This window comes from Haemaphysalis longicornis, unplaced genomic scaffold, assembly GCF_048455015.1.
Source record: "Haemaphysalis longicornis isolate Haplotype H1 unplaced genomic scaffold, Haemaphysalis longicornis Haplotype H1 scaffold_3, whole genome shotgun sequence".
NCBI classification, from domain to species: domain Eukaryota; kingdom Metazoa; phylum Arthropoda; class Arachnida; order Ixodida; family Ixodidae; genus Haemaphysalis; species Haemaphysalis longicornis.
The window spans coordinates 43,499,659-43,512,693 of record NW_027526335.1 but is presented as its reverse complement, the minus strand read 5'-3'; the positions used below and the strand labels follow the sequence as shown (position 1 = coordinate 43,512,693).

At 45.7% G+C, this 13,035-nt stretch overlaps 1 protein-coding gene across 1 annotated transcript in view; it reads left to right on the top strand.

The window, feature by feature from the left end:
• Window positions 1-13,035, top strand: part of LOC144174348 (P protein-like) — a 358,011-nt gene that overhangs the window by 226,199 nt on the left and 118,777 nt on the right. The gene's annotated exons all lie outside the window — the stretch shown is intronic.

Here is a 13,035-nt window from a genome sequence, read left to right as displayed (position 1 = left end):
CCGTGTTGTGAGCCACTTGCAGAAGCCGATGCTTATTTCCTAATCTGCCACAACTACAATCACAAGTGCGCAAGTAAAATTTCCGGCTGCGATAATGAGCGTTTGTTTACATGGAGGGCAAAAAACAAAAATGCCCGTGTCCCGAGATATTTTCGCCAACGTTTAAAGGGACCCTGCAACACTTTTGATAAACGCTTCCACTCTTTCCTTCGCGTCTGGAAGCACTGCGAAAGCTACAGTTATCGCCAGCACGGAGCGGCACTGCGTTATTTTCTCGTCCCACCAGATACGCCTTCTCTTTCTAATTTGTTTTTGTGGCTTTATTTTTATAGTTGCTATCGAAACGCGTTCATTGTTGCAACTGAAGGAAAACCGGCCAAGAGCCGGTACATGGCCTCAGTCCAGTCGAGTCCAGTGATGTAATTCGGGCCGTCGAAGAACATCAAGACCGGGAAAGAGAGAAAAACCTGTGGTTGATTGCTCTTTCATAGGAATCAGTAAAACGGGAAAGTGAAATGTGCAGCGAAATCTGCAGCTGAGCATGATTTGCGGGTAGGCGGCTGCCTTATGGTTGGGCTTGGCGAGCGACGTCCTGCTGGCGGGTCGCTTCTGCAAAGGTGTACTGGCGTCATTTCCGTGACGGATATGACGCCAGCGAAACCTTGTGGTATCGCGTGGGGCACCAAAAACTAACAACCCTAAGTTTACGTTCTCTTTGGTCGTAAGTTTACGTTCTCTTTGGTACCCGCCACGGTGGCTCAGTGGCTAAGGCATTGCGCTGGTGAGCACAAGTTCGCGGGTTCGATTCCAGGCCGCGGCGGCCGCTTTTCTGATGGAGGCGAAAAGGAGAAACGCCCGTGTGTACGAGATTTCGGTGCACGTTAAAGATCTCCAGATGGTCAAAATTAATCCGCAGCCCTCCACTACGGCGCGCCTCATCGCCTGCGTTGCGTCGGCGCGTTAAACCCTACAATCGATCAATCGTTCTCTTTGGTACTAAAGGTTGCTTCCCCGCCCGCAAAAAGACCCTGGGTGCAGGGGTGCACCCTTTACAGCCTGCATGCTTCGTTGTACAGCCGTCACTTCCGTGACGGAAATGACGCCAGCGAAATCTTCGTGTATCCGGAAATAAAACACTTTCGTGTTAAAATCTTTTAAGCGAGTTTACAAGTTATCTGAAGGGCATAGAGCAGTAATTTTTGGCTGAAGTACTATGCGACCCCCTAATCTAAGTACTAGGTGTGTTGGGTGACTACCTTCTGCAAGCATTTAAGATTGCAAAAAAGTTGAAAAGTGTTGTGGGGTCCTTTTAAGAAGCCCAAGCGGTGTGCGCTTATCTGTGCCTCCCTACTGTGGCGCGCCTCATCGCCCAGATGTAGCTTTGGTGCACAAAAACATCACGCTGAATGATAGCCCCCAGTTGAACGCTGAAAATGCCTTGCTCCAAGCAGAAATTCGTCGGCCCGAATTCACGCCCGTACATCGCAATGCATCATCATCAGCAGCAGAAGCACATCGTCATTATCCCCATGATAACAGACATTTGTTTGCACGTCAGTGTTTACATCACATTACAGTGATTACTATCACATTCTGCCTACCATGTAAGCTTATCACATATACTAGCATCTCTCCCATTCAACTCATTTCTATTTTACAATCGTCTATAGTGTCGTAACGCTGAGAACACCTCTTTACGCTCTGCCCTTACCTTCGCCCTTTTTGATACTGTTCTCATCTTTTTTCTCATTGTTCCCCTTCCCCACGTGTAGGATAGCAAACTAAGCCACACCCTGATTGACATTCGTGCCTTTCTTTTACCTTTATTCCTTCCTTCCTTATAATGACTGCGTATTGTTATCCTGCTTATTATTTTTAACATACTTGAAGCAGCAAGCCTTCCGGTTAACGGGGTAGACCTCTTCACGAGGGTTCTTAAAGACCCCTCTCTCTCTCTCTCTCTCTCTCTCTCTCTCTCTCTCTGTGTGTGTGTGTGTGTGTGTGTGTGTGTGTGTGTGCGTGCGTGCGCGCGTGTGTGCGTGCGTGCGTGCGCGCGTGCGCGCATAGGTGCTCTTACCCACTCTAGTTCAAACTAGCCGAAGCTGGTTATTAGCGATGCAAGGAGCGCGTCGAGGATAATATACTCGCACAGAACGATACACGCCCGAGCGTCGCCAACTTTGCTTTCTCTATCGCTTTGCGCGGTCCACGAGAAAGTCGTCGGCTACAAAGTTGTTCGGTGTTCCCGCGCGTGCATGGCTCACGGGTTTTCCCCGGGGAGGATGCCGTCCCATGAATTGGCACACCGGCAAGGACAAGGAAATGCTTCTTGAGAGGTAGACATTGCTCCTCAGGGAACACGTAAACTTTCTTTAGGAATATATATATATATATATATATACATATATATATATATATATATATACATACATATATATACATATATACATATATATATATATATATATATATATATATATATATATATATATATATATATATATATATATATATATATATATATATATATATATATATATATATATATATATATATATATATATATATATATATATATATATATATATATATATATATATATATATATATATATATATATATATATATATATATAATTTGATAGAAAATTTTATAGGGAACTATTTTATTATGACGAGATAACTCAACAAGTCTCCATGATGGAATGTAACACCGCAATAAACGACGAGGGACAGAAGTCTTATAACCATCCGTGTAATTATAGTACAGTGGACCACCTTGACATCGCTGGTTCTACCGCTAGAATACATATATTCTGATAGAGCCTCCGAAATAGCTTGGACGTCTCCGATGAGTGGCAGCAGCGTCTCGAGTAACTAAGGGGGCGTCATTGAGTACGCGCCCGCTCTTCTTTTGAGATTTTTTTACGCGGATGAGGTGGGAAAGGTCCTGAAGAAATGATGAAGGAATACACGGAATGACAGTCTCTGGAGTAGGGGTGGGCGATTGACCGATTAATCTTCCGGTTAATCGATTAAGGCTGTAGTCACCAATAATAGATTTAATCGGTCAATAGGTTGAAGTCACATGAACAAACTGAACCAATGATGCCATGTTTAAACCATGCGCAAGCGTGTTGAGGGTCGTAATCGTGGTCAAATAGCCCGCTTTACATCGCAAATAGAAACCATGCAAGTATCCTCAGAAATGAGTGTGATTTAAACCGCAAGCTGATAACCAAGGCAGACAGGAAAATGGCTGCTGGTTATACAAATATATACGGTACAAAAAAAAAAAGAGGAACGGGCACTCCAACCGTTTCCCCGTTGTAAAAACCGACTTTCGTGTACCTAGGCCACAATTAGTCGGCGTCCCCTGTAATTTCGGCGCGTGCAAATGTCTCTAATTCAAGAAATAGGGCTATTGACAAACGTGGTGATAAGCGTCCCGCCCGCATCAGCGCCATGATGATGATCTTATCAGCTCATCAGGGACTCCTGTGAAGTGCTAGCCTGACTTAGTCCCATCTCTTTATTTTTCTTCTCTCTGTCTCTCTTTCTATATCTCTTCAGCACTCTGCTCTATCATTTCACTCCCCCTCTACTTTTCGTCCCCTGGACTGGGCTGTATGCGGGTGAGCTCCCTGCAGATCTCAATATTATCTTACTTTGATAACAGCGCTTGGACGTGACACAGAGGAGGCGACACGAAACTGGGCGCTGACTAACAAGGATAAAAAGTATAAACTGAACTTGCATAAAACGTATCACGAATACCTAAGTCATGGATCGTAATCTCTGCGCATGTGAATTTTTTTTTTTTAGAAACAAGCCTTAACCGAAGAAACCCAGCCGAATAATGGGATAAAATATTTAACCGACGGCCAGACTAACTTTAGAGATGACGGAGACCATGATAGTGGCCGGTCCAAGATTTGCGTCCACGCCTAAAAGTAGATAGCTGTTTTGGTCATTCAGCAGTTTTATCAAGGCCTCAGTCACGACATATCCTGCGCTGCAGTCGCTTGTGCGCTAAGATTTAATGTCTGCGGGTCTCCTTTTTCTTCACTTCTTAAACGCAAAGGAGTATTGCATGACTTAGTTTGTATGCGAGACGGAAGGGGCGAAGATGTTATCGCCTGTAACGATGAAACCTGTAAATGGAAGAACAAATGCACAGTGGTTTTCCCCGCAGGTTCGAACTGCATACACACGGGGAAATAGTGCGGACGTAGTTTCCAGCCTGCAGCAAAAAGAGGATAGTGCAACAGTGGTGGTAAGAAATATTGGTCGGTATTGGGAACGGCATTGTATGTTTAATACTGCTGTATAAGCTCCGTGGTTTACGCTTATGGTCACTAGATCCAACGGGTCATTAGATCCAACGAGTCAGGATATCCACTAGGTCCCGTGATGCCCGAGTCAGAAGATCCAACGAGTCAAGAAATCCAACTGAGTCCCTAGGTCCAACGCGTCAATAGATCCGACGAGTCAAGAGATCCATCCGAGTCACTAAATCCAACGAGTCATTACATCCAACGGAAAGAACCGCGCGTGCTTGCCTTTCTTGGGGTTGGGTGCTCATTGTGTTTATCGGTTTGCTTTTGTTTACTAACCTCCACGAATAACCGGTTCATGGACTACTTGCTCTCTCAAATGCCTGAGTGTGAAAGCAAGAAGTAATTGACTGCAAGATTTTTCAACATTGAAATGGTGCTGATTTTGTACAGGCCACAATTAGGTCTCAACCATGAATTAGATCTGCATACATTTCGCAATTCGAAAAAACAGAGGGCCTAACTAAATCGTCAAAAATTCGCAATTTCAGTAATTCGTCTCAGTAGTTAGCGCTACTATTCAAGGAACATTTACAAGAAAACTGGGGTAAGGTGGGGCACTGTAATAAGGGTCGCTATGTATGTGGGGGTCGTTTCATGTGAAACTAAAGTTGGAAGTTGGCGCACTGTGTGTCTCCCCATGTGTCGTCTTTTGTTCTGCAGCGTTTTTTAATCCTTGAAAGTACATACCAAGTCGCCCAAACAACATTTTTTCTGAACTTTAGTTGACGTTGTGGATTTCCATTACTGATGGCTTGCATTCGCGGGGTGGCGTTGACTGCGTGCATGCGAACTAGGCCCTGTGACTTCACAGTGCCGTTGTGAGGAAGCCATAGAGTTTCATACTAATATATACGAGAGGGAAATCTTGTGCTTCAATTCCGGGCCGCCGTGGGTGGTGCCATAGCAGCTAGCGTCGTTTCTCGCCTACTTGACTTAGCTAGCCATATGGCTTCTTTTTTGTCTCGAAGCCAGAAAGATTACAACTTTTTCCTTCTGCGTCGTGCATAAAGCTTCTAAATAAGTACTGACGAATAAACCTTTCTGGAAGGTTAATTTTATAATAACAAAACAAATTTCACTAATCTTTTAGAGTAATTTTAGATTTTAGATTTTAGAGTAATTTTAGAGCTTCCTGTGGCCATTCGCTTATGGAATAGCCTTCCTAATAGCATTGCTGCTGAAAATAATCAGGAAAAATTTCGTCAACTTCTACACGAGCACTTGCAGAGCAGCACATATAATTAGGCATCATCTTGTTTCTTTCACTGGGCAAGGTGTTGAATCGCTCGGGTTTTTCAATCTAATCTATTTTTCCCCTTGCCCTCAGCTTTTTTCTATGCGTCTCAGGTGTACGCTATCTGTTGCAAATATGTTCATTCTTTTTTCGCATTTTCTACCGCCAAAAGTTATTGTGAGATTTGTACCTTTCATTTGATGTGGTTTGTGTGCTTTGAACATTGTAGTACTTTTTGCGTTATTTCCCTGTAATGTACTTATCCGTTATTTTCCCTTGTTTTTCTCTGATTTTTCCTTGTGTGTACTGAAGTTCTTGGTTCTTTACAATCTTTTCTGCCGAGTGTTGGCTGCTTGTACATTCTGTAATTTTCATGTAACCCCCCTTACTCAATGCCCCCGGGCCTGTAAGGTATTTTAAATAAATAAATAAATAAATAAATAAATAAATAAATAATATTGTTGCTTTTTCGCAGCCAGAGCCAACATTTCAGCCTGTTCATGAGCCATGCCAAAGACAAGTGGAACGTGCCTGCCCGGTACATGACGGAACGCTCGCTGAAGCGCGGCTCCCCTAGACAGTGGCGCCAGATTTCCCCCTAGTATATATTAGTACGAAACTATATGGAGGGAGCGGCTGGGTATTCGCCGTTCCCTCATCGGCTTTCCTTTTGTAGTGTTAATTGTTTGCAGTTTGCAACCAAACTTTACGAACTGTTCCGAATGAACCTGACTTGTCTTTATGTTCTTAACTAGCCACTTTAAGATTGCACAAGAGTGGGACGACCTATTTTTTTCCCCTGTCCCCGCTACGTGCGTAATTTATCCAGCAATGTCATAAACCACTGCTAACTTCCGGCCCCTGCGCGTATCCCTGTCTCTCCCCATAAAGCTGCCGCGAAGTTGCCGCTAGCAGCTTTCAGCCGAGAGGAGTCTCGAAACGCTGAAAAAACGCCTGTTGTATCGACTTAATGAGGGCGTTTGCAGGTGTACGAAGTGCCATGTTCGTGCGACAGTATAAAATAGGAAAAAAAGAAAAAATAAATTGGCGCAGCTTGCGCTAGTTGTGCAAGGCTGGAGAAACACTAGAGCTGGCGGCCCCTCTCCCTTCGTCGGAGGCCCGGTTGTTGCACCTGACATGGATTTCCGAACTTTCCGCTTCCAGTTCTCCATGACTGGCAGGCCCGGATCGTTTTGTCCGCAGGCTTTCAAATCTCTTTGAAAGTGGGCCGGGTTAGTACACGCTAGAACCGGCGGCAACCGGCTTTGCAAACTCGGCGTGAACTGGCGAAGAGAAGAGCAAGCGAGAGACCACGCCTTGAACTCTGGGCAGAGTGTCCTCGAAGGTCGAGCTGACCGATGCCGGGCGCTCCTCACGAGACGCACGCTCACGTGCGCTCGGTATTTTTTTTGTATTTTTTTCTGTTCACGGATGGCACAACCAAGAGCTTAAACAGCTCTGCTGTTAAAAGGATCGCAATGTGGCACGCTTCTGTCGAGCAGGCTTACACGAATTTTAAGTATGTATGCAAAAGGAGCATGCGGTGCTTTTTCAGATAAATTGTGCTTTCTTCCGTGCGGACGCAGCAAGAAAACCTCTCAGTTCCAGCCGCCGTTGCTTAGCTAGATAGCCCCCCTCCCCACCTCTATAGCATAGCAAATCCTTATGTAGGTAGCGCACATAACCAAGTACGCGCGGGATGTTTGGGATGAATACCGCATTCCCGGTGTACTGAGTACAGGGTCGAACACATGAGCGGGAAAAGCACGCGTCCCTGCACGCGTCTCCGCCCCGAGAACCGGTTTGGCTGCCGGATGACCCGCCGCACCGGCCGCTCGCGCGTGCATCCAAGCTTCTAGGTATTTTGACGCGCCGCGTCGCAAACCGGCTTGCTCGGACGGACATGTGCCCCCCGCTTATCTGTTGTGTTTCTTAGAACAGATCGCGTAAATAGAATCACTCTCTTAGAAAAAGATAAAGAACAGGGATAACAACCCTAAAATTTAGAAAACATGCCTTCAAGACAAAAGGCCAAAATAAGCGAGCTAACCCCCCCCAACACACACACACACGCGCGGGCATACATACATACATACATACATACATACATACATACATACATACATACATACATGCATGCATGCATGCATGCATGCATGCATGCATACATAGACGTACACACATACATGCACACTCACACGAACGCGCACACACACACACACACACACACACACACACACACACACACACACACACACGCACACGCACACACACACACACACACACACACACCACTCCTTGTATTGACCCAGAAGGAAGAGGAAAGAGTGTGGACGCTGAGATAGCTTTCTGTTCTCCTCTTTCCTTCCTGTGGCTTGCGTAACACGCCGCTCCTTTTCCCGGCGTCGCCGCCGCCGAAGACGAGGCGGGCCTTTCCGGCTCGCGACGCGCCGTGTTTGAACTGTGCCGGGAAGGAAGGCGCCTCTCGACGACGAATCTCGGCTCCTTCCAGCAGCGCGGAGGTTCGATAGCTGAGAACGCCGAAGCCGGAGGAGAGGGAGAACCAGGCGCCTCTCGAGGCTGATACCTTTATCTACATATCTCGCGCTGAAGCCGGAAACATAGCTCGACGGGGCTGTGCCGCCGGCTAATGACTTATCTCGGGGGCGCGACGCGGTGAGAGCGGTTTCACGGCTGCGTACGCGAAGGCGCTTCCCTGGGCTGGTTCCCCCGAAAGCAGCTTTTAGCGGAATATCGCCGAAAAAAAAAAAAAAAAAAGATGCCCGTGGAAACGACGGCCATATATCAATAGTCAAGAGGCCCCGCCGAGTCTGCGCCGCCGTACCAAAAGTGGACAATGACAGGATGAAAACCGCTTTCTCGTCGTGTTATTTACATTTAATAAGTGACTCGCATTTTCTCTCCCGGGGTGTCTCAGAGAGAAAAATGTAAGCTGGAATCAAAAACGGAGCTTTTGATTTGGCAGATTCTTTCAGCTGTTGAAAGGTTCAAAAAATGAATTTGCGAAGGTTGCTGTCTTGGCGCGGTAGCTAACACGCTTAAAAAGAGAGCGAGAGAGAGCGGGATAGTGTGTCTCAACTCACTCTCATGGCGTCGTGGGAGTCCTGTGGCCTAGGATATGCTGAAACGGGCAGAAAGTTCGCGAACACCGTGCCGCGGACACTCTGTAGAGAACTGAAGGCGTAGCGACTGCACATGTGAGTGCAGACGGACACAATCAGACAACCGTTCGAGCTGCTCATTTCGCCTGACCGTCGCTAGGGCTCACACTGAAGGCACAGTTCGTGATTAAGTCTCGCAGGGGGTGTCCGACTTCGGCAGATCGCCCAGATAAGTATAGCAAAAACTCGAGGGACGCGAAATGGCACTGAATGGAAACATTTATGTGGCAGCATTTACGCCTCCATGCTTTTCGGGCGAAGGCATTAAATGCCTATTTCACGAAAATCCGGTGTCGGCGGGGCCAAGAAATAGTTCCCGAAATTGCCGATGGTCTAAACAGGATAAAGGTAAGAAAAAATTGGGGGCTGTGGGACGGGTATCCCCGATTCGAACCGGGGATTCGAATCCGGGGCCTACGGAATGTGCGTCGAGCATGCCTCCCTTACATAACGACCGACCTTTGGCTCTAGCTGACGTAAAGGTCGACTTATAGTGAATGCGTTGTAGTCTTCCACTTAAAAACCGTCTGTTACGGACATCTACTAAGGTCTACAAACGTAATCTGAGCATGCCAATTACAGAAGTAGCAAAGCACGTTTATGCTAATAGCGTGTACATAGCTAGGGCTTACGAAGACGAAGAAAGAGAAAACAAGAGAGAAAGAAACTAGGCAAAGCGGAAGGTATTATGACAATGGTAATGAGAAAATCGCACCAGGGGATATGTCTGTCCGAGACAGGCGAACAGACAGGCAGGCGTTTTGCGTTTTTGCGTTTATATACCCAAGGAAGGCATCCGTCTTTAAAATTGGTATGTCTCATTCTCTGTTTCCACGCAGTTTCCATGCTTTTACTGAGTGGGAGCATTGTAATCAATAGGCAAATCGCGGGACTTGCTTGTCGTTTAGCGGAAATTTTGTGTTGTTTTTTTACTCTTTTGTATCTGAAACGCGAACTTTCGCCCCAATTCTGAACTCGTCCCATTAGGTGTTTTCGAAAAACCGGTTTGCTATCTGATAAGGCCTGCAATCAGTAACTTCCGAAAACAAAATTTAGCCTTTTTCACTTCAATTGGTCTGTAATTCAAGAATAATTGAGCTTCATGAGCTCTAACAGCATTACAGAAATGTACTCGTGAAATCTCAAGTCCTTAGGTTGATATCTCATATTAGCCATCTTCATTTCGTTAGTGGTGTAATTTAAAATCCTTAAATTGGGTTTGGGAATTTTTATAGGTAACATTTGCAAACAAAACCTAATTTGATATATCAATGGGCCCCATTGAGCTCCCACTCCATTATAAGAAAGTACTCCAGATACTCCAAGCCTCTAGGGGCGTTATTGCAGAAGTCTCACTCACCGTTTTAGGGGCTAAATTCTTAGTTTGTCTTCGCGAATTCGTATATGGGCAACATCTGTGAGCAAAAGCCAATTCGATGTATGAACGGGCGGTGCATATATAAAGAAATCCGGTAGAAACTCCCAAATAACCCCCAAATCTACATTCGGCCCAAGGGGCGAAGCACTAGCTGAAATCCCGAATTTCTACGTTACCTGCACAATCAACGAATGGGATAGGGAATAGAGTATGCTTGGTTGTTTTTTTTTTTTTTTCTTGTTGAAGTCACATTCGCAGTTTTTTTATTCACATTACACTTGCCGCATTTATACGCCCGTATGCATCAAAAGCGACCAGTCTGCCATTCCATTCTATCTCTTTCTTGACAGCTATATTATGGGTGATCCTTCGCAACGGAGCGTTAGTTTTTTGCGTAATGCGCATCAGGATTCGGCAGCTTCGGCAGGGTACCACTCATATTATGTAACTGATTCATGCCTTTCTGCGAATTGACTTGGTTTCACAGGCTTGTTTTGTCACGTATATTCAACAGTTCCTTTTCGTTACGTCACACGCCTGGCATTCTTCTTTTGTGATCAATATTTTTTCTTCTTTTTTCTTGTCGTTAAGCTGTTTCAGTACACGAAAAATGCGCGCCAAAAAAATTAAAGGAAGCTGTATTACGTTAACGGAAGGCTCGGCTGGAGTTTTCGAGAGTTTTCCTGCGTAAACGCTGTTGCACAAATCCGGCATCCCGCACTTCTGTTCCACTAGTTCTGAACGGAAAGTTGCATACGGGCTTGATGACAGCTTTGATGGAGCACTTCCAGCAGCAACAATTTTTTTCTCGCAGTGAAAATTGTTTTTTAAAACTACAAAAAAAAATAATAATACTGAAACAGCGAAACTGTTCAGGAGCTCCAGGAGCCGTTTCCTTGTTCTATGTGATTTATTTTTCGCTCTATTTACTATTTTGCTTCGCAGCAAGAAGTGACGCTTTGAGATGGGGTAACAATACCGCGAAATTCTGATAGGACCTTGTCCACTAAACACACCAATACGGGCAAATAAAATAAAAATACAAATAAAAATTTAAATAAACAAATTTTCGCTTTATAATCTGCTCCTTATCCCCTGAGGGTTGCGAATGCGCACTGGCCAGCTTGCACCCGGAGGACCAGCGACTCCTGATCATTCGGGTCACCCGGGCTGCGGAAGCCCGCGGCTTTTTCAACTAACGACGCCACCCACCTTTATTTGTTTTGTTTTTGCTTTTTGCTGGATAAAACATTTGCCTCCTCCTTCTCCAGCCTGTCTGTTTCATTTTTTTATTGCGAAGCTGTGTATTGCTAATCCCCCTCGTTCTCGCGCCCGTGTGGAACGAAAACTCGGGGACTTCGCAGCGTGTGGAAAAACTAATGAGGGAAAAAAACGATCTTACGGCCTCTATATTTTGATATGCCTTATGCTCCTTCTTCCCGACAATGCATTCGTACTCCGAGGGAAAGCCGACTTCAAAAAGATCGCTGCAAGGTTGGCTTTTCTAAGCAGGCTTTCCCACACTGCGTGTTGTGAAGTGAAGCTTAGCCATTTATGGAGGGAGTATGGTTACAGTCCTTATAAATTCTCCTTACACCACCGCCGCCTCTTTCCCGAGTCGTGTATACCGCTCGCCACGCGCGGCGTCTATATTCTTTTTTTTTTATTTATTTATTGCCTGTTCTTTTATACTCACAGCAGCAACATTACAACGCAGGACAAACCGACACACGTACAGCTCCACCATCCGGATATGTTGCCGGACTTTGGTATACCCACAAAAGCAGCAACGCTTAGCAGTGGTACATGAAAAATTTACAGTGCCTTTATCCGGATATGCTGGCGGGCTTCAGCATATGCTCAAAAGCAACATCGCTAAGCAGTGCAACATGAAAAAAAAAAAAAGAACGTTCAGTGCCACCATCCGGGTCCCCCGGCTGGATTTATTATAACATTATTTCATCATTGTCAATGGTTCTACACGTGCCACCCAATCAGGTACCGGGCCTTGAATTTTAACCCCCTCAGTAAACAGCGTAACACTCCCGCGGAACATCTGCCTCGCCGGCCTAGCTTCCACGTCGCCATTGAGCTAGGCCATGCGTGCTCCGCACAAACTATGGAGGCCCAGGAGCATCAGTTATTCGTACGGCACTTCATTCTAATGTTCTATAGGGAGGTAACGAGTGCCGTGTGGGTCTAATGGAAAATCTTAATGCAGAGTTTGCTGCCACCGTCATAGCAGTATGACGCGCACTCCTCGGCGGCCACCTGTGCGGCTCACTAGAGCGTGCGCTGTGATTGGCGTAGCCGCGCTGTAATAGAACATCGTTGTCTCTACCCAACCATCTTGCGTGCCCTTAGTCATGAAGTAGAGATCAGGCCACTGTCTTTATACTTTACTATGTAGCGACTGGTTCTTCCCTACCGCTAGATAGCATGTTCGGTCCGGTGATGAAGGGTGCAATGGCTCTTGAGGTCCCGAGTTAACTTTTTTCAATCTACTAACAACGACAGTTGGTTACAATTCGAGACATACGAAATAAATCATACGCACAATTTACATGAAAACAGATAAATACTTAAATAAACTTAGCTAAACACATATACCTCGCGCGGATCTCCCGGAATCCGCCCTCGTTCAGTCTCGTTCGGTCGACTGACCTTTGTCGCTAGCCTCTCATGTCTCGCTTCCTATAGTTCTCGTTCTATTGTCTCGCTCAAACACCAAACGTTTCAGTTTTATTACACAAAAACCACGCCTCCAAGGGCGTGTCCCAGCAGAGAGTGAGGAGCAGAAAGTGCAGAAAGTACAGAAACTCATGCAGAAAGTGCAGGCCAAATCGAAGAGACCTCTTAATTGAGACTCTGGTTGTTGAGTACAGGGAGGCGACACGTCCCC